Source organism: Sparus aurata, chromosome 18, assembly GCF_900880675.1.
Source record: "Sparus aurata chromosome 18, fSpaAur1.1, whole genome shotgun sequence".
NCBI lineage: Eukaryota > Metazoa > Chordata > Actinopteri > Spariformes > Sparidae > Sparus > Sparus aurata.
In genome coordinates, this window is record NC_044204.1 from 13,071,722 (window position 1) to 13,094,623 (window position 22,902).

At 39.7% G+C, this 22,902-nt stretch overlaps 2 non-coding genes across 2 annotated transcripts; both read left to right on the top strand.

The window, feature by feature from the left end:
• Positions 1-21,131: 21,131 nt before the first annotated feature.
• trnaq-uug (transfer RNA glutamine (anticodon UUG)) lies at positions 21,132-21,203 on the top strand. Its single transcript has one exon. It is a non-coding gene; the product is annotated as a tRNA-Gln (tRNA).
• A 647-nt stretch (positions 21,204-21,850) lies between these two features.
• Positions 21,851-21,922, top strand: trnaq-uug (transfer RNA glutamine (anticodon UUG)). The gene has a single exon. It is a non-coding gene; the product is annotated as a tRNA-Gln (tRNA).
• The last annotated feature ends 980 nt before the right edge of the window (positions 21,923-22,902 follow it).

Genomic DNA, 22,902 nt, shown 5'->3' on the forward strand with positions numbered 1-22,902 from the left:
AATCTGGGGCTTATGAAAACATACCTCAAACTTTTTGGTCCTCTGTCCTGTCCTAACAAGACCCCTTTTACTTATGCCATGACTGAATGCTAATCTAGAGCCCTAATCTTGAAATTAGTTGGTGATCTGTGCAGCAGGTTTATAAAACACCTCAGAAAATGTGATACTGTGGCTGCTGTGAATGTCCTTAAGTGGCACAGAGGAGCCAGGTGGTGGCGGTGTGTTTAATCAGTGCAATTTGAGACAATCTCAATGAATGCAACATTAGGTAAACATGTTGTTCTGATTTACACACTTTGACACACTCTTGGTGTGTCAAAGAGACAACTCCCTCCACTCAAACCTCCCTTAAATATGGGGCAGGGCTTAATCAATTGATCAGGTTTAAGTGTACAAGCAATCAGCTTAAACATTTGAAAGACACTAAAAATAAAAATGTAGATTGATAGATAAAAAACCCCCCAAAAACAGGAATTATAAAGCCTATGAAAAGCCACAAAATTGCTGGTTTTAGTAGATTTTTCATTTTCTCCTTATAGATGTTATGTCAGTATATCAGATTAAAACAATGTGTAGGGGTATTGGCAGTAAAATGCTTACAGGCCAGCCCAACCTACACAGAAATAGAAACAAAATACTGTTAAATCTAGGGGAAATACCCAATTCCAGCTACTTGACAACAAACAAATGCCTTTTCCAAGTATAACAAATGTACTCCTACAAGCCCCAGGGAAATAAAATGTCAAACTTAAGGTGTATATAGGGGCTTGTGTTTCAAAGGGTCCCAGCATAAACACGGTTTCCTCGCTGGAATGATATTGGGCAGCCAACAAACACAATAGGACCAAAACAGACCAGAGTTTCTGGCTGGCAAGCTAAGGGGAATGAGGTTCTCAGTGATTCAGGGACAGATTCAGAATGAGTATGAGAACCACCTGGGTGCCATTCCCCACCTTGTTTTAAGCCTTCACAGAAAGGGCAGCATCACGCCGTAATTGTCTGGCTGGGAGGGATATGCCCCAAGCTGCCTCCACTCCTAAATCAGGAGTCATTTCTCCACCCTGAGCATAGGTGATCCAGAGCTTAGTCCAGAGCAGATTTGGAAAATCAGCCCACAAGAAATAAAGATAGCAAGTCTCAAACAATGGGACCATCCTATATAGGACTATATCCTGGCAGGAATAGTGGCCCATGATAGAACATCGAGTTCCTTAGATAAACAAGCTATGTCACACAAATTGTCACCAGAGTGGGACAAGAGCGGTAACATTAGTGGCAAAGAAGTATACAGAAGACCACTGTTTCAGGTGACTCCTCTCTTCCCTTCTTGGGTTTTTCCATGAGCCACTCTACATGGTTCATCCTGGCCAATTGCACCCATAGGTGTGGCAGCTTCTGCACAATCTGAATTAACTCCAGTAGGAGTTGGCAACAAAATTACATTTTTGATTGGGGAAACAAATAATTTGTGTGCTTGAGAGAAGCTTACAAGAGGTGATACAGCTTCTTTCACAACTACCCCCTCTGGCTTTTGTAGGGAAATTATTAGAGAAGCGAGGGTGCACTGTTGACGGACAAGTGATTCCAGAGTAGCATGCACTGAACCCAGCTGCTGTTGCAAGGTGTGCACCTCAGTCACAAGAAGTTGTACATCCTTGCCTTTGGTGACAACAGAAAGGAAGTTTAAATTTCTGCTAGAGAGGGACTTTTGGAGCTCAGACTGTCTTCCGGGCATTCCACTGAATAGCATCTATGCATTTTGTGCAGCCAAGAAAACACACTAGGATCTAAACAGACCACAGTTTCTGGCCGGCACTCTAAGGGGACTGAGATTCAGAATGAAGAGTCAGAGCCAACTATGTGCCATTCCCCACCTCTTTTAAGCCTTCACAAAAAGGGTGGCATCACACCACAATTGGCTGTTAGGGAAATGCCCAAAGCTGCATCCACTCCTCAATCAGGAGTCAGTCTCCCCACCCTACACACAGGTGATCTGAATTCCATGCAATTAGTCCAGAGCGAATTTGGAAAATAAGCCCAAAACAAAGAAAGATAGCAGGTCTCAAACAATGGGACTGCTACACATGTATATGAACTGAATGATTACACACGAAATGTGGGTCTTGTACCATTTATGACTTAACTAGATAAAAAAATACAACACATAATATGATATAAAATGTTTGTACTGGTTACTTTTGCAGTTAATGATACAGGTCAAGTAAACAAAGCGTGAATGTATCTTCAGTTATTAAGAGCCTTGAGAGTTCCACACAAAAAGAGTTCAGGACCGTAAGTTCTTGTATGGATTCACCCTTATTTATTATGTAAATTAGCAAGAGTACAGTGCTATTTTCAATTCACTTTTACAGTTTTCTTACAGTGCAATGTTGTCACACTAGTCTCACTAGTTTCATTAAAACGAAATAGTTTGTATGTTTTCAGTTTTTTTTTTGTTTTTTTTGTCAGTCATTGGAATGAACAATTTTGAATTCAAGATCCACACCAATTTTTTTAAAAAGATTTCCCAAATAGTACATTTAAAATCCTTTGTCCAATTTGTAAAATAGGTAAATTGTTCTATAAAATTGGAGATGGAGAGATCAGTAAGACAGGAGATGTTTCAGGTTGTTCATGTGACAGGAAAGCCAGAGGAGACAAAAGTAAAATACAATGGACAGGTCAGACAGAGTTTTCCGATTTGATAGATGAGAGGACGTAATCTTGACATCAGAACACTGCTTAGTCACCATGGAGTTGCCAACAATGATAGTCAACCAAAGCACAGGGCTGGATTGGTGTTCTGGAAGCCACAGAGACCTGGAGAAAAACAAAATGATATGCAGGAAGCCTGGTCAACTGGTAGGAAGTATAGAAACTAAAAGCTGCTTTCTTTTGCTCCTGGGAACACTGGGTAAACCTGTCCCAGATGACCTGGAGGGACTGGATGCTTTGTAATATAACAGTATACACATTGTTGCATGTGTAAAATGCACTGTGAGATTGGAAAATTTGAACAGAACTTCAACCTGATTTAAATGGTTACATATTTTGAAACTGTATTATATTTTCATTACATTCACTGTCATGATTTAAGGTATGTGAGTGTTTCGTTCCTTTTGACTTTGGAAACTGAAATCATTTTACCATAAAGAAAAGCATTAATTCAAGAAAATAACTAAACTCCTATCCTAAAGCAAGACAGTTATTCTAAACCGGTCTAAACTAATCTAAAACATTTTACATTTCACAATTTTCTAAAACATTCGAACTTAAAGGAACCATCTGGCTTGGATGCTCTAAACTTGAAAGAACCTAAAGGAAAAAAAAGGAAAACAAAGGAAAGTGAGTTACTTACCTGCAGCCTTCTCATCTCTTTTTTTAAAATTGTCTATTATTGTCTATTTTATGTGTGTCTAACCCCAGTACAGTGCTGGCTTTTGTGTTTTAACTACATTGTATCCAGTCCAATTTATATTGGCTTTCTGCTCTTACCCCACTCTAATTTAGCCTAGAACCGGGCCCATAGTGTAAATGGGGTTGTATCTGTGTTACAAGTGCTACACTGTATTGGCATGGAAACATGACTGGCATTTGGGCCACTGTTGCTTTGTAGTATAATAAGTGAAAATATCTGGTTTATTCTCTGCTGCATAAGTTAGAAATCGCTACACTAGCTCTGCTTTTTTAAAATAGTGGACATTAGCAGTTTTATTTGGTCTATGGTCATAAAACCATGATCTAAGCCCATGATTTAAGCAGGGTTTCTTTTAGACCAGCAAAGTGTTGATGCCACCCTGGAAACAAATTTTACTGACTAGGGGGCAAAGATCTTTTTCCAGAGTAGGCACTGGCTCCAAACTAGCACTGGAACCACCTTGGTCGAAAAAGGGTTTATCTACATGTGCTGTAAGTGCATAGTGAAATTAACTTTGTTGGTGTTATATAAATACCATGAAAAATTTACACTTTTGCCAAATATGTAATTGGCAATGCTAAACAATCTGTTTTGTTTGAGATGAAGGGAACACCATGAAATGACTGCGTTAAACAATCTGATGACTCAGTGATGGTCTGATTGAAGATACTGGATGTCTCATATATATAAAGTAAAACATATATTTTCTTAACATTGGAGAATAATTGACTTGATTTGATTTGATTAGTACAGAGTGGCCATGTGCTTTTGTTTACTTGTTTTTTTTATTTATTTGCAGACTGCTGTGATGAATGAGACGACTGGTAAATAGATGGACCGACAGAAGGGCTGGAGCTGAGTCAGTCTTTTTGTTAGTGTACAATGATTGCTGCACTTACATTTTCCAAAGGTTTCAGAGCAAGTGAGGGAGGCAATAGATATGTAGCTTTCACTAAAAGGACATGGTGGATTGATGATGGGGAGAAAAATAGAAGGCCAGATGGAGGAATTAATAGACTGAGGGATAGAGAGGTACATAGACAGATTGATTCCGGGAGGGCTAGCGCTAGGTATCTAAATAGATTCAACAGGATGAGAGACATCGATGAATGGGCATATAGAGGGATACATATACACAGAGAAAGATACAGCAGGATGACGTTTGCAGGAGGTCATGATCTAGACAGTCTGTGCTCCAGTTTGTCTGTAACTGGGATTTCCAATCAATGATGTTAGCGTTTAGTAGTATGTTATGGTCAGTATGTTATGGTTTCCAACTGTTATACAAAATGATAACGTAAATGACGAGGAGAACAGCATCAGCAACACAACATTTAAGCCATGTGGCTCTAGGAATGACATTTTGATAGCCAGTCTTTTGGTCCACTACTTCCCTTAACTTGCAATATCTTTAAAACGATTGCAATAAGTGTTGTGACATTTTGTAGAGATATGCATGGGTTCTAGCCAACTGACTTTTGTGATCCCCTGACCTTACTTCTTGCACCACCAAGAGGTCATTTTTTTGGTTTAGAGTGGAATATCTCAACTGCAGCTGGATAGACTGATTGCCATGACATGTGGTACAGATATTCCATGTTTCCAGAGAATAGAGGCTATTGACTATTAATGGCCGAAAAAAGCAAGATTTAGATGTGAAATAACATCTAATATGTGGATTGGTGCTCAATTTAGTACAGACTTTCATGGTTCTCAGATGATGCATTAGGGAACAAGTATAACGTCAAGTGTGCAACGAAAGGTAAGTTACTTACGTAATATAAGTAGGTTTAGAATGTAGGGATGGGGGTCAAGAACCGGTTCTTTTTCAGAGCCGGTGCCCAGTGAATCGATTCCTTCCCAAGCCTGCTTAACAATTTCAGTTATCGGTTCTGCTCATTGCTAATGCGTCATGATGTCACACACGCTGTGTTGTGTTGGTTCAGAACACAGCAAACGGTTTTTGAACTACTCACCCCTGGAGCCGGATCTCTGGTGCACCGCTGTTAGGTCGCACTCGGGGATCGACACTTTTTGTCTGCCATGATGGCGGCGCGCAGGAGGTGCCACTGCTAACGTGAGTTGTCCAAAAACCTTCTTTTTAGTAAACTATGCGTACACAAACAATGTTCTCAATGCTCGTGTTCATGTGTAGAGATCCTGGTGATACTACGAGCAAAGTTTCATGTTGTGTCGAGCCTTCTTAGTGTTTTAAAAATAACTATTTTGATGCTGGTGTACGAGTGCCCCTGCACTTCATTGGAAATTGCCTCTTCCATCGTAATTATGCATTTACACAAAGGTTTGACTCATATTCAATCACAAGTAAAGCCTTGGTTGCTTTTTGGCGAGAGTTTCACTTTAAGCACCTAAAACAAGGCCCACCTAATAAAATCTATATCAGTTCAAGTGTACATTGCATAGACAAAATTCACACTGCTTGACATCGCCGTCAGACCGCCCTTTATTTTGGCACTACATTTTCTCAACCGTAGAACCTCCGTATCCCTACACATTAGCGCAACAGGTGATCTGCGAGCGGCGAAATACAGTGTGAGGCCCAGTTGCTGGACGAGAGGTTTATGCACGCAACTCTGTTTACTTTAGAAAAGGAATCAAAATGGAACTTAACAATTTCAGACACAGACCGTAGACCCTCTGTATCCCCAATTCCCTCAACATTAGCACAACTGCGTAGCCAATGGGGACGCTCTGCTGAAAAGTCCCGCCCACCCAAGAGGTTTGTGCCAAAACTGCAAACAAAAAGTCAAGGAGCACAAACGAGAAAGAGCTGCAGAGAGACCGCAAAGCTGAGAGTCAGCGCAAAAGTCTGAGCGGAGAGAGACCAATAGAGGGAACCGTAAACAAAATAATGCATTATTAGAAGAGTAAAAGACCAATATTTTACACTATTTGACAAATTATTTGATTGCAAGTTCTTAGTTTTATTTTTGAAATGAGTTTTATGTTCTCTCAAATTCCTGTTTTTGTTTGACATTTAAGAAGTTTTGTGTGTTTCTTTTGGCACAAATCTAATTCCATACATATATACAATATACAACTGCAATACAGTTTCCAACTGGGAAGCAAGGATTCGTTCTGTGATAGTATGGATGAAGAGATCCCACATGGCTCAAGTAGTCCTGGAGGAAAAGCAACAACTCCTCAGTAAGTAATAGGCCTATTGTTTAAATGCTTTAACTGCAAGCTAACAACATACAAATTGTAACATATAAATGAACAGATTAGGATCAATTTAAAAATTATAAAATAATAGTAAAATTGCATTGTTTAATGTAATCTCATAATCGTGTGTGTGTGTGTGTGTGTGTGTGTGTGTGCGCCTGCAGAGCTGCCCCAGCCCATGCTCCTTTTAGATGTGAGGATGAGATGGAACTCTCTGTATTTGATGATGGAGAGATTTTGTGAACAGTTTCCTGTAGTGTTGTCACGATACCAAAATTATGACTTTAGTACGATACCTGCCTAAAATATCTCGATACCACGGCGGAAAACTGAAACATCATCAAAAGTAATGGCATAAATTTAAGATGACAGAATGTGGAACTTAAAATGATTTATTTATTTGTATTATATATATATATATATATATATATATATATATATATATATATATATTTGTAAAAGCTGCTGAGCTTTATAGCTTCTGTATCAAGTGAAGACAAGTGTCCTCTTGTTTTGTTCATTTGTCTTGTTTGCTCTAAGAGATTATTAAATAAACAGATTTTTCATCAAAAGCTCTGTGCCAGTAGTAGAAAAAAAATTAACAGCACATTAACCACAATTTTATTCAGTATACAAATAATGAACATAAATAACATCAACTGAAAGTCTGGCAATTCATAAAATGTGACAATACTTTATTCATCCCACAAAGGGGAAATTTGCTATTTGCATTTCATGTTGATGAAGTTCAAACCCTGGATTATTCGCCTGCAAACTACATTAGTGCACTAAAGTACGACGCAAATGACCCAGACCTGGTGGAGGTCTGTGCTCTAATCAGACCATTTTCTAAAAATATAAATTACATTATATATATTGTAAATTATTGACAAAAATGTACATGTTATGATTATATTGCAAGTACTGATTGACTTAAAATAGATAATTAAGTGGTGTTGTTGATCAGCATACTTGTGAACACCAGCGCATGTTATGGTAAAGTTCATGTTACCAGTGTGAACATTGCGTTTGCATACAGAGATGTGTGGAACCACATCGGACTGTTAAACAGTTAGCTTTATCCCTGACTGCCTCGTGCAACTCTGATGGTGAAAATAGTTCGCTTGTCACAAAAAAAAAACCTCGCTTGACTTCCATCCGGGGGATATTTAACGTTATCTATCGCTAACCTGCAGCTCTTTGAACTCTTTGAACAAGTCCGCATGTCTGTCAGCTGAAAGTGGCATGAGTGCTCCTGCCGACCGTCCTAGGCTTGTTGAAGAAGCAGACGCACGGAGCGAAATATGGAAATATTTCGCTTACGTTGCTGACAGGAAGGGCAAGCCCACGGACACCAAAAAGCCTATCTGTAAATGATGCTTTAAATCCGTAATGACCAAGAGAGGCAGCACCTCTGTCTCGCTCTGTGACTGTCTGTCACTGTGAAACCACGGCCACTCTGGCTGCGGGCAGTGAGGAAGCAGAGAGAAGCTGCACACAGACACGCTGCCCCGCTGTCGCACAAAGTTCATAAAGTACCGATACTAATAAAACGTGAGAAAGTATTGATCTTAACGGCTGGGTACTGCGGTACCTTTCTAGTATCAGTTTAACGTGCAACACTAGTTTCCTGCTATCCAAGCTTCAGCTATAGACCAACGGCTTAGAAAGCCCATGGAGAAGGAGAAGTAACTAATGTTTGAAAAAAATGTAAATGACTTATTTAAAACTTGGTTGACTATAGCCAATAAAAGGGTTATGTTTGTTCTTCATGCAATACATATTTTTTGTTTTGTTTATGTTGCAGACTGGCCAGAATGGGCAATGAGGACCTTAGGAAATCAGAGGAGTTTGTGCTGCTGATGAGGATGCTTTAAACATCCACACTTGCTGTCTACAACGAAAAAAGTCCAGCCTGTGGCCAGATATTGCCCATCCTTCAAAAACTGCGCAAACATTACACAGTGCAGGCAGACGACTCTGCATTCGTCAGGAGCATCAAAGAGAACATCTGGAATGATCTGTCCAGATGTTACCAGGTTCAGTCACTGACATGTAACAATGAATTACTATGACAATTAATCATATACACTAATGGTTATTTATTGTCAGTCACATTTTCTCCTAAATTTATGTTGTTTTTCCTCCATTTTAAACTTAAGGATGATGATATCCAGGCATTCCCGGAGGAAGCCACTGTGTTAGATCCCAGATTTAAATTTAAAATGGACAGGGATGAAATCTGGGACAGGATCAGGGCATCAGCAGTGGCAGAAAACACAGAGGCAGTTGAGAAGGTACTTGAATTTGACAATGCCTTTAGCACATTTCTGTTTTCTGAGAGCTTTTCTTCTTGCTCTCTGGTTCTTACACTGTAAATTTCTTCTCAAGCTGTCAGAGCCAAGAGAGACCCAGGGGCAAGCAAAAGAAGAGGATGAAGAAGAAGAAGAAGAAGAAGAAGAAGAAAAAGAAGAGGAGGACTATGTAAGTTTATTGTAGCTAATTGTGATATTATGATAGATGGCAGGGATTATTACACTATTTAATTTAAAACTAAATCTTGTGGTTATGTCATAATTTCAGATGCCACCTGTAAAGCAGAAAAAGAGGACATCCCTAGGGGAAGAAGAGGGCAGCAAGCTGCTTTCCATGCAGCAGCAGCCCCCTGTCTCCACAGCCAAGGGAGTGGATCAAGAAATCCAGCTTTATAGAAGTCTTCCTCCCATTCCAACCAAATACAGTGCCAGTCTCTGGTGGTGGAAGAAGAGTGACACATTGCCAGTGTTTGTCAGCTCTAGCTGAGAAGTATGTCCATGTCCAAGCATCCTCCACCCCTTCTGAAAGGGTGTTCTCCACTGCTGGAGACACCCTAAGTCCAGAAAGGTCTCGTATCCTTCCTGAGAGGGCAAATATAACTTTTTTTCTGTTAATTTGCCAAAGTTGAAAGTTGTGGTCTTATCTTTACACAAGACTTCTTTGTATTTTTTATGTCCGTGGAATTTTGTTTCAAGTTGAATGCAAATGAGCACTGTTAATATTTCAAAAGGCACAAGCTCCTTTTTGACTGTTTTCAGTCTGTGTTTTTAGTTTTTATGGCACATGATGGCAGTTGGGCTTAAAAAGCCAAACATTTTTTTTTTTTTTTTTTTTTGTCTGGACCAATTAATGTGAAAATTGACAATTTCCTAATTCTAACGCACTCGTGATAATCTTTCAAGGCACATACTAGCGTGCCATGGCATACTGGTTGAGAAACACTGCCCTAGGCTATGAGTGCCTGGACTTTACTCTGAAAAGTAGCTCACCTACTTTTATGTTTGTTCTGAGGTTGCTACACGCAATTTGTGTATACTCTGTGCTGTGTCTTCTAATCAGATATTAAAGCGAGTTCATACAAACAAAGAAATGTGTACTTATTCCCTCACCCAATGAAAACCAATAGGAGAATCAATAAGGAATCAGATTGATAAGCAGTATCGATAGTTATTTTAGCACAAACAACTGTATTTTCCAAAACCGAACCAAACTGTGATCATACCACACAGGTTCAGTACATGTGTTACTCTGCAGCAGCCATGTTGTTTTGGGGACAGGGATGAATATTGTTTTGGGAGATGCTGTCAATTTATCTATTCTGTGGATGCGTTGCTCCAAAAAAAAAAAAAACACCTACCACACACACAATGTTTCAACCACTTTAATCATCAGACTATAAATGACATCTGTGTTGAACATTGGCAGAGCAGCAAAAAAGTAAATTTTATTTGCTTATGTATGCACCATTAATAAAAGGCAATAGGAATCTGGTAGGTGCATGAGCATGGGTCTGGGGAACCACATAAAACATTTACTACAGAATGAAAAGATGACAGAATACACTCAGTAGATTGATGGGTGTGTAGACAGGACTTGGGGGAGATGCAGATTAGATTAGATCGACAGGAAGAGAGGTATGGGTTTTTTACAACTGTGCTATATGTGAAAAAGGGACAGAGGGGATGCATGGATGGATGAATGTTGGGGGAGACAGATACAAAGGCATGTTCCTATCCTTGACATGCTTGTAAATCTAATCCGTACAAGGCCCAGTCCATCTTGCAGCAATGACAGCAAGACTCAGACAATATATAAGCACAGTACAACTTTTTAGGAGAGAGAGACGGAGAATACAAGCAAAGCTGGATAAAGGGAGAAATGATGTCAGTCAGTTCTTTCGGGCCGGAACGAGGAAGATCAAAAGGGGCCGGAGGTTAGAGAGCGGGGCACTAAACTAATTTTTGGATTGGAGAGAGGGGTGAGGGGGCTGAGAACACAGTGCCGACATAATTCAGAGATGGATAGAGATGGAAAGAGAGGCGGACAAGTAAAAAGAAAGATGGCTGTAGGGAAGGAGAGGTGAGTGTTGACTTGTCAGTTGAGGTTATTGAAAGCTGCCAAGACACAAGCAGAGGAGCTAAAGTGGCGACCTTATAGGAACACACATTAATGACAATTACTCAGTACAGCAAACTAATGCATACCAAGTTCTGGTGTGCTATATTCCTGATAGTGTATGTTAAAATGGATACTAATTGCCATTTGATTATTAATGGTCAGTGACAAGATTTCAAGATTTTTACCAGTACACCCATATCTGTAATTGTTCTGGTGAATGCTAAACAGCTTGTAATTTTTGTACCTTTCCTGTTGAAAGAGACTAACTGACACGTGCAAAGCAGCAATTGCTATGCATTGATATGCTCTGTTATAAATGTAGTCATGTTTAAACATTGTATAATGGAATTGTAATTTACTAAACTTAAAATCTACTTCAGATATTAAGTTACACTTACAAAAGAAAAATAAAATAAAGCCTATCGCCGTCGACGTTCGCACTGACGTCATGATGTTCATGTGGCTGATGTCCGGACAATGAACATGAACATCAGTTGAGAAGACGATAATAATCACTAATAGTGACCGTTTGCGAAGACCCAGAGCTGTACTAACTAAGACTTGTATTGTATTATACGTGGGAAATTTAACATAGGAACACATTCAAATTTAAGACACTTACCTGGTTAAAACACTTAGAAAATCAAAAAAAGCTATTATAAGGAAAGGAGACAGATGAACTGGCTCTCCACAGCTAAGAACTGGGCACAGGTAGTGCTGGAAGCTGCATCCATCCAGACGCAGCTCCAGTCAGTGTGATTCACCGAGCTGAGTCCCATGCATTCGTGGTTATTTTTATCGTCTGAACGACCATAAGGCTACTGACCAGGCTGGCAAATTTTACGTGTCAGGAGTGAGAGCGATAAACATACAGGTCAACTCACAGATGACATTGGTAAGTCTTTTTAATTTGACCATAACTTGTTAATATCTCTACATAACAATAAAAATGTAATTTTGATGCAGGTTGATTGCATGAAGGTGATGGCAGCAGTCTGAAGTCCTCCTTATTCCTCCTCTCCAATATAAGTCCTGTTGATAAGGACTTGTATGCACTTGTATGCAGATAGCTTATGCAGCAGCCATATGTATCTTTGGTGTCAACTGTCTTGACTCCAACAACAACAATAATTATCACTCCAAAATGAGTCAGCACCTTTTCATACGGAGACTTTTTAATGTGCCATTTTCTAATTAGCATTTAATTACACAGTCAGGTCAACAAAAAACAATTTCCCTCTTGTCAGCTATAAAATAAATAAGACCTAACAGCTCCATAAACCGGACCCCATCATAAAAACTGAATCTGCTGGCCAATTCCTGGTCAGTGGAGCAGCGACTGGAGTTTTACCCTGATGACTTTGTTCACATAACGGCATAAAGACAGCGCTTCAAAGCCGAATAAACCTGTTCACTTCTAAGCCCTAACAAAGTTTGTAAATTTGTAAAATAGAATTTGGACATTCTTGTTTCTCTAAACCTGATGATCTTTACTTCTCAATGTGGTATTTAGCTTTGTTTTGAATTTTCTGCCTGGTTGGGTGATAACGTTCTCTTACTGCGAAACAATTAATGATTCATTTTCCCAAAACAAAAACCTCATCTTATCCTGTATTAGCATTTGAAGGTCATTCGTATTAAGGAAAAAAAAAACAAAACAGAAAAGCAGATTAATTTCTAATTAGCCTTTGTTCATTAGACTTCACCGATAATTGGGCGAAGGGTAACGCACTAATTGGAGTAATATGCTAATTGAAGGTAAACTAATTTTCTCTCACAGCGAGAGGTTTCATGGGCCCTGGAGGTGATGCAAGGCGTAGGGCTTCGTGTGACTGCTAACCTTGATCGACAGCACACGTGCAAAGCCGAGCAGGGGAAAGAGAGAGGGATAGAAAGGAAGAAGAAGTAGTGGAAAGGTGAATGGATGTTTGATACGCTTCTTTAAAGTTCTGCCTCATGAGAACAGGCGTGCATTAAAGGAGATTGTAATGTTGGAGCAGTTGTGTACAGCCACTGAAGGCCTGATGTGATTGTGTGTGTGTCGATGTTTGACAATTGCTAGCATCAACCCTTTTCAATGCAGCAGACGTGATTAGCTTTAATTAGCCAAGAGAGCCATTCACATCAGACTTTTCTGTAATAACCTGTTCTTTTTTTTGGGTGTCCAAATAACTACTAACCTACTGTAGCCCACACAAAGCTATAGCTTGTAGCACACCAAATTAATTTAACTTGGCCCCAAAAAGGAAATCATGTTGAACTGACTTGACACTGGAATTACTGTCCCTGTGTATATGACAGACCGCCCTGATCAGAAAAACGCATGGGTCAAAATTTTATGAGGACCCATATTTGCATTATTTTATGTTTGCTACCTCTAAAGAACATTGCCATTATTAGGGCAGCAAAGCAGGAAGTCAGGTTGAGTCCAACAAAAAGCATCAAAATCCGCATATTATCCAGCAGACTGCTGTCGATGTCCAGTGTGAGCTAAAAATGTCAACAGTGAGTTGTTTCAAGTTATTAATGCAGTGTAGTAACCGTTGTGGCAACTGAAAACCAGTCGCTTGTCTAGTGTAGATTGGAGTTGGTCAAACAGCAAGTTCGATACAATATTTCTCTTCCAGAAGTTCTTTATTGTTTGCAAGCAAGAGCCACGCACCAGCAGTGCATAAATGTTGACTCAGGAGAGGCAGTCTTTACTCAGCCTTTGTATAACAAGAAACAATAGATTCAGTTGTAACAGTCAAATAATACACATGATCTCTCTCAAAACACTATTCCAATGATCTCCACCCCCGTCTCATGACACACATAAACCTCTTACATACTTAAAAAAAATGTTGTGTTTCTTACATCAACCTAAGTTCCTTCATGTTAATTTTCACAGAACATCATAACATATACAGTACATGGATACATCCATTCATACTCTGCAACCACATAGCTATCACAGACAGAACTCATGTTGGAAGCCCACAAACAATAACATTTCACTTTACAAAAATAATAATGTCGTATCTATATTGTTAAGTTTCATAAGAACAGTACATCAAAAAAAAGGGACATTTGAGATTTCTCTCACATAACATACATGCATAAAGTTACCAGCTCGTTCTTGCTCTCAGCTCTTCAAAGACAGCAGCCCGGTCAGTGGCTTTAATCATCCCTTCCTGTTCAGCACCCTTCAGCACCATGATGGCCCGGCGCAGTGCCCCTAAGACTAATGCTGACTCCTCTGCTGTAGATTTTTCCATTGCACCAAACCTGTCACTGGTGAAGAACCACTACTGGTTTTAGTCTAACACGACTAGATTTGCAAAGAGATAGCCAGCTCACCACGCTGAGTCTCGTCAATCCTGTAAACTGCGTCAGCTGTGCATATTGAGTCCTGTTTACACCCAGTTTACTGTACTTTTGTGCCTCCAGACAGCTAAAGCAGTCAGCTATCACCTACTTCACATTTTCAGTGGAAAAGACCTATGATTTTTCCACAATTCAAACATGTTACATATCATGTAGCACTAACTGAACAGTATATAACATCTAGATATAACATCTAACCATGGCATAGACTTAACGTTTAGTGATAATGTACACAATTTTTGTGTGACATACTGTTTTCTTGCTTTTTTTTTTTAGTTTTCATCAAGCCTGGTTGACATAATCTACTGATAATGTATCGCCTCAGCGTTCTGTATGTCCGTATGCACACATTAGCGTGCCCAGTCTGCACACCAGCAGGTGTCTGTGTTGGAAAATGTGTCATTCGATGCCCCTGCAATCTGTAACCTTGATGACATGACAAGTGGAGGCAATAGCCAAGACGAGAGAAGAACGGGGACAACAAGCTATGAAAAACAGCAAGAAAAGTTTCTTGGCACTCAAAGATCAATGAAAGAGAAAGAGAGCGTTTTATCAATCACACAGGGAGTTTAGCAAGAGAGCAAGGCAAATGGTTATGAGTCAAGATAACTCCGGTAAGGGGCTGCGCTGCATTAAATTTAGAAGGAGCATCAGCAGCCAAAGAGACATAGAGGAAATAGAGCGAGCTATTGAAGAGAATTAGTTATGGGTCAAGATCAGTGGTAAAGACTATGTTCTATTAATTTGATGGAGGAGAGTGCGAGCACAGTGCATTTGGATGGATTTGGCAAGAGGCCATGTTATTTTGCATTCATAGCAAGAAAGATGGAGTGTATTGAGAGTGTCATGAGGTCATGATTGGGTCACAAATTACTTGAATAAAACACTGTGCAAAGTTAATTTTGGTATTGGATGGCAACATGGTATTCAGTCATGTGTTTTAAAGTCTGCTTCAGTAGCAAGTGGCTTAATAGCAAGTTTAATTTGAGTACATACCATGAAAAATATAACCCCAAATATTAGGCTGAACATGAAATTAAAAACTAGAAGAAGTGAAGTGTGTAAAGAAAAGGGCAGCATTTGAGTGCAGGTGGTATTAGTGTAAGTCATGCTGGAGAAAGTGTCTGACAGAAATGAAGAATTCTGTGCAGAGGGCAGAGTCTTACAGAGGTCACTATCAACCATGTCAGAGAACCTCTGGGATCAATACCTGGCACTTACTGTGATCAATATGTAAAGTATTGCAACAGATGTATGATCATCAGTCAATAAGACATGGGACCCATGTTTGGTTCAGCACATGTGCACTTTCACTTATACATTTATTTGATGGAGCGTGAAAACCCCTTACAACCAGAGATCATCCAGCAGTAGTGAGCACAAGGGTTTACAGGAAACTGACAAACAGGCACGTTAAAACTTCCACTGGGATCATCTCAGCTGTGTTTGTTGATAAGGCTTCACGCAGGAAAATGTTTGTATTGTCTTTCTGTCCAACTCTCTTTCTGTTTGTGTAGTTGAGCGGGCTCGATGAATATGTGTTCATGAAGGGTTGCGCAGTCATGAGATTTGATCATTAGCACAATCAATACCCTCAATTTGTGTGCAGTTTCAATCCACTCAAAAAGGAGGATCACACCTGTTGCCAGATTTGATTGGCACAAAAAAGCCTAATCGGATCTTGAACCCTGTTTCTAAATGTCATGAAAGTACAGTATGGACTGTAATTACAGATAGTGCTGGGAAAGAGCAAATCCCAGGACAAACTTCTGTATGACTAGACAAACCCAAACCCTCAGTTAAAGCTAAACTCTCGCCAAAAAGCAACACCAGGGTCTCTACTCATGAACACGAGCATTGAGAACATTGTTTGTGTCAGAGAGTTTATGAAAAAGAAGGTTTTTGAACTACTCACGTTAGCTGCTGCATCTCCTGCGCGTTGCCGTCATGGCAGAAAAAGTGTCGATCCCTGAGTGCGACCTGGCAGGCATGCTTGAGGAGCGGTTCACCATCACTCTCCTGCCTGTCAGGTCGCACTCGGGGTCTCTCATTCAAAATTAACGTGCCCAAAACCGAAACTACGGTAAATCTTAAAAGTGCCTCTTTCGTCGTAATTATGCTTTTACACAAAGGTTTGACTCATATTCAATCCCAAATAAAGCCATGGTTGCTTTTTGGCGAGAGTTTCGCTTTAATATAACAAAAAGGTCTTTTGGATAACATTACATCAAATATGTAAAATGTTCACTTATAGAGCTATGAATTAATAAATATCAAATAGCATCTACTCAGAGGTGGTACAAGAAGTAGCCTAAATTATCGCATGGTGATTATAAGATTTGGTCCAGTTGTGGAAGGAGACATGGACTGAAAAAAATTTTACCTGGCGTGGTCACAAGTCAAGTACAGTTGCGTGGATGTAAATTATAGCATAAATTGACAAATAGAAAAAATACAAGCAGAAATCTAAATGCGAAACCAATTTATTAATTATCATTACTATAAGGAGCCGTCAGTCAGGCTATCGCCCAAGCTGCTCTTTCCGAAGCAGCCTCTACCCCCTGGCTGTATATTGGAAGCCCCTCATACATCAAACATTTATGTGCACATCAACACACCGTTCATTCTGTACTGAAATAGAAATATCATGTTTGCATACTTATTCAAAATACTCAAAAGTTAAATATATAAATAAAAAAGTGCTGCACTGCTCAATAAAACAGAGAAGTCATGAAGCACATCACTATAGAGTTCATTCCAAGTTCATTCAAATAAGACTTTAGCGTTTCGGTCCTCGTGGGAACAGACGCTCTATACGTGACTCTGACTCTTACAGCCAGTTTCCACTGGATACGTGTCCACTGCGTTACGTCTCTGCCACGCCAGCAGAGCTGATAGGTTTCACTTTAGTCTATGTGTTAATTTCCACCAGGTCTGGTGCGCTGCATATCTGCTCCGTCCCAGCTCCGGCAGTCCGGAGCCCTCCGGAGCAGATACGCAGGACTTCTATATCTTGCAGATGCCGGACCACGACGCAGCTATTCAGCTGAATTTAGCACCGAGCAGACAGGAAGGGAAATAACAATATAACATCCAGTTACTTTTCAAAATAAAACACTTTGTGTTGACACCAGCACACAAATCTCAAAAAAGAGACAAACGCAAGCTCTTCTGCTAATCCTTCGGTCGGGAACACTTTGTGTTATTGTTTTTATAACACAGATCTATGACTGCGGTCGTAAGTGATTATGTGATAATCGCGGGAACTCCTCGGCCTCACAACGCCAGCTGTCTACTGTACTGCGCCATGGTGGACTCAAAACGCAACCAGTGGGGATTGCCGGACGGCGGAGCAAAACCGGATCGGAGCCGTAACGCAGCGGACACGTATCCAGTAGAAATTCGGGGTTACATTGGGTTTTGACAACTGTAGGATGAGGGAGTGAAATGTTTCTAAATGCAGAAAAATTGTCAAATGTAACAATGTTCTCTTAAATTACTCATACACCACTTAAGAACAAATCTGGTTGAACAGGTGGTTCTTGCATGACACCCTGTATTTCTAAAGAGTGGAGTAGCTGGAGATGCAAGTTTTCATTCTAAGAACACAGTTTGCCTGTGTGCATTAAATCAGAACATTTGCATCTGGCTTTAAATTAGATCAGCGCAGAGTCACAACCCATCAATACCACGATGCAATGCAGTTTCAATTACTCAGCAACTGGAGGAAGTGCTCTTTATGTGTGCCTGACCTTCGCATTATTTGTGCATCTGCTGCATTTCGTTGACTCATTACCTCTCCCCGGTTCAATGACAATAAAGTTGAAGTTAATCTAATTATTTAACTTACTTTTAGCTGCGTATCAATAGCTGACATTTTTCCTAGTCGAGGAAGTGACACATAACCCTACAATCGAGCACAAACTCATAAATCATACTATAAATAATGCCATATCTAATAAAAGACTGTGGAACACATCTTCTTCCCTAAAAAGGACTAAAGGCCTTACTTTGAACTTGCATTTGTGAGCTGTCTGGCTACATGTTAACAAATTCCAATATAGCACTGCTGTGATAATATGAAGTGTTGGTAATATATTACTAAGTGTTTCACAGGGATGGAAGCAACGGAAGGAGGAAGTGTATGCAGTGTGCAATTTGTAGTTTGCAGTGAGACAAGTTTACGGTACACTTTATTTTATCCTCCATTACTTGCCAATGAAAGGCTATAAAGAAAATATTGGTCTATCTATCTATCTATCTATCTATCTATCTATCTATCTATCTATCTATCTATCTATCTATCTATTTATTTACTTCTGTATGTGTCTGGCATATTTCAAACAACAAAGTAAAGAGCCACTGTGTTTCCTATTAGTCCTCTTTCACATGATGGTGTTTATAGTACACTTATTCAGCCATGTGACAATAATCGTATGTATAGAGTTGTGTTTCTGTGCATAATACTGTTAATGGTATGCCTTCCTCCCTCACACACACTCATAATACACACATGCATAAGGATGTAGATTAATATTTATTGATAAGCAGTTTTGTCCATTCATGTTTGCATTTATATTGTGTAGGGGTAGGTAAACAGTTTTTCCTCCTGAGCCACATGAGAATCCCAGTTTGCCCGAGGGCCGAACAAATTCTGTCTACATGACATCTCTAATTTTACCACTGGATTAAGTGATAGAAATCATACTGTGCACTTTGAATCTTGAAAATCACTCCAAGGCAGCACATTAGGAAATTTAATTTATGAGTCTTTAAAAGTACTGAACAGGTAATCCAAAGCGGCACATCATGGACACAACTCATCCCTTACTGCCAAACAAAACTGCCAAATAAAAAATCCAAACCAGCACCACATCTCCCAACCAATTCACACATGCACATTTTAGTAACAGAAATTATTTTTATTTTTTTAAATAATTCCACATGGATTAACAAGGCCAAAAAACTACAAGCGTGTCAAATTTTAAAACTTTTCCAGTTCCCACGATATCCTTGAGCCGCCTTGTAACAGTTTGCCCGGAGAGGCACAGACTTTGAAAAGACTCTTTTATAAATTAGTCATCAGAAAGTTATGAAGATTGGCTTGCTCCTTTTGGCGATTTTGTGAACTGATTCATAGCTGGATATGATATGTTCGTCCTTACTCGCATGAAGCTTTATAAAAGGTCTTTGCTGCTTTTGTATCTTAGCCGGCAATATTTCTGTGTTTCTCTGCCTCTTTTGTCCCTAAGTGACAGCTCCAGCAACAAATGTAATACTACTTTCTTACAAAGGTTACAATACTAACTGTACCAACTATAACATATGCATACAATGAGATCATTACACACAAGACACAAGGCTGCAAACCTTTGCCTCCACTTTGGAGTGAGATTTGTTCTGGGGAGTGGCTGCTTGCTTGCCGCTAACCCTAATCCCGAGTAACGCTGAATGAAGGTTGGTTTTAATCTTCTGTGCTACTGTGGTTTTGTTGTATACTCTCTGTCATATTTGAAACGTAAACATACATAAATGGTGATATGAATAAAAATCCGTTTTACAACAGTCAGAATACACAGTGTAGTGATTCCATGGTGTAATGGTTAGTGCTCTGGTATGTGAATCCAGTGATCCGATTTCTAATGTTGGTGGAACCAGTTTTTTAAGATAAGGACACATGTGAGCTCTGAGTTTCAGAGTCGTTAGGGCCACTTGTGGGTCGTTGACCCAACCGGCCATCATAGGGGTTGCTAGGGCTAAGTGAGCCCTGGTGTAAATGGTTGTTAAGCTGTCTTGGGAGAGAACCCAGTGCTGCATTGTAGGTGGGTGATAATTAATGTTGTAGGCCACCTCGTCTGTTCAGAGGTGGTTGTTCCAGTTTGACATAGATGGATTATTTTACTCCTCGTTCTCTGGCCAAGATGTTTACGTTGTTGTCCTCAAATGAATGATTTTTCTCCATCAGATGTAATACCTGAGGAGTTGGCCCTCCTGTGTTGTGCCATTCATTTATAAGAGCTTGTCTTTTCTCCCCGGTGTACAAATCTGTGTAGTCCTGGCTGCATTGAACAGCATAAAGTACATTACTCCGCTTATGCTTGGGTGTTTTGTCCTTATGATGGACATGTTTCTGCCTCAACGAGTTGCTAGGTTGGAAGTGAACTGGGATATGATGTTTATTGGAGATCCTCCTGAGTCTCTCTGATATTCCCGCAACATAAGGAATGATGATGTTGTTATGTTTCCTGAGGCAGAAATATGTAAAACATATGTGCATGATGACATTATATAAGAACATATTTGCAACAGTCTCACCTTCATATGCAAAGCTTCCACGGTGTAATCGTTAGCACTCTGGACTTTGAATTCAGTGATCTGAGTTTAAAGCTCGGTGGAACCTGACTTACAAGATGCACTGGACTTGTAACTGCACTGTGAGTCGTAGTCTTCAGAGTATTTTTATGATGGGTCTTTTTCTTGCTTAAGTAATTGTTTGTTGAAAGTCTTTTAAATCAATGGCTGCAGTTGCCCTTTCTTACATCTCCTCTTGTTGCGAGCGCTTAACCAACTAAATCAAGTATCTTAGCCAGTATAGTTTGGATTTTCATTTAGCATTTTATTGTCCCTGCTACTGGTATTGCTTGATGCCATGTATTGTATAATCTAAGCATTGATATTGATATGTGGTGTTTCCATGTAAGAAACTGTTCCTCTGTTGGTCTTGTGTGGTTCCATGGTGTAATGGCTAGCTCTCTGGACTTTGAATCCAGTGATCTGAGTTCAAATCTCAGTGGAACCTATTTTTAAAGTAGTTTTTCAGTTTCAAGTACCAGTGAGACCTGAAACAAACAAGCTATTACTTAGGTAAGACATCAAAGACCCGTCATGCTTCAATCCATTGCACTTGGGAGACTGGAAAACATAACTTCCGCCACAAAAATTGCAATGAAATTAACTTTCACGTTGGAACCTCTGGCAAGATCAGTAAAGCCTGGCATGAAAATGGTAGCACACCACTGAACAGTACACAAAATTCCCTTTTTTGTGTGTTACTCAATGTATTGTTTGTGTTGTCAATTGCAATAATATGTTGGTAGTTGCCATTATTGTTCCCATTTAGTCGGCTTGTGCGTGATACTCATTTAGATTAGATCGTCTCTTGCCTCGAATGAACCTGTGTATGTGTTGCACTGTTAACACGATTTACATACTATGCCATGACTGAACAGATGTTTTCTGTTATAGCCCCTGTAGTAGGCATAGCATTGCTCATTTCATGTTGCTAAGTTAGTTTGGAGAGTACAGAATTATCTTGTATGTTTCTCTCAACTGTCCACTGTTGTTGGTAAAACAACTGTTAGGCTGCAATGCCAGGTCCCAGTTACAAAAATGCCAGTGTTATCATGTAAGGACCTGTTCCACAACAATCTAAAGGAATTGTCTAGTGGTTCCATGGTGTAATGGTTAGCACTCTGGACTTTGACTCCAGCGATCCGAGTTCAAGTCTCGGTGAAACCTATTGAAGCATTTATCTTTGTACAGTTCAAGTTTTCAGCTACTAGGGAGACCTGGAAACAAATGTTTCAATGCATTTGTAGAAGTGAAGCCAGTAAAGATTGATCTCATCCTCTGTTCTACTTGTACTATCGATGTCATATTCAAAGCATTAGCAAACATATGTGGTGATATCATGTAGGACACAATTTTAACACAGTCTTGTGATGTTATTCCATGGTGTAATGGTTAGCACTCTGGATTTTGAATCGAGTGATCCGAGTTCAAATCTTGGTGGAACCTCAATCCGAAGCAGCGATGCCACTAACAAACTCTTATTCAGTAGTTTCTGTCCACCTGAGAGACTGTCAAAGGTAATACAAAGTAACAGAAACTGGTCATCCCCTTTCTGGTGGTTTGCACCGGCCAAGTGCCTTCATTCTTCTAGGTACTGTTGATGAAATGAACATGTCTGCTACAGTGTTGCTCTCTGGGATGGGGGCAGTGTAAAAGGACTCATCAATCCCTCTTTCTTTAATTTCTTCTCTCAGTGAGGCCCATCATAGATCAACCTATGAGGAACTACTGGCAGTTATGGGCATGGTTTTAGATGTGACAACTGGCAAAAAAGATTTATGTTTGTTGGAACACAGCATTAGCTCCTAAAGAGGTTGGCGTAGATGCTGCTAAAGCACCATTTATATCATAAATGGACAGTATATTTAATTGGAAGAGCAAAGAACAGCACTGAAGGCTATGTTTTTGCTCTTTTCCCAACTGACTGCGTCAGGTTACCTTTGACCCTCTGGCACCATATATCATAACCACAAGATGGCGCCAATTCAATTCATATTATTGCCATGCATTCACTGTTTTATGTCACCAGGTTTCTACGTTATTTTAATTATCTCGATTTTTGTCAACTGTTTCTGTGTTGCAACATTTTGGAAAGATTGATCAAAATGGAACAATGTCAGAAAACACTTTTTCATCTCGTCCTTATG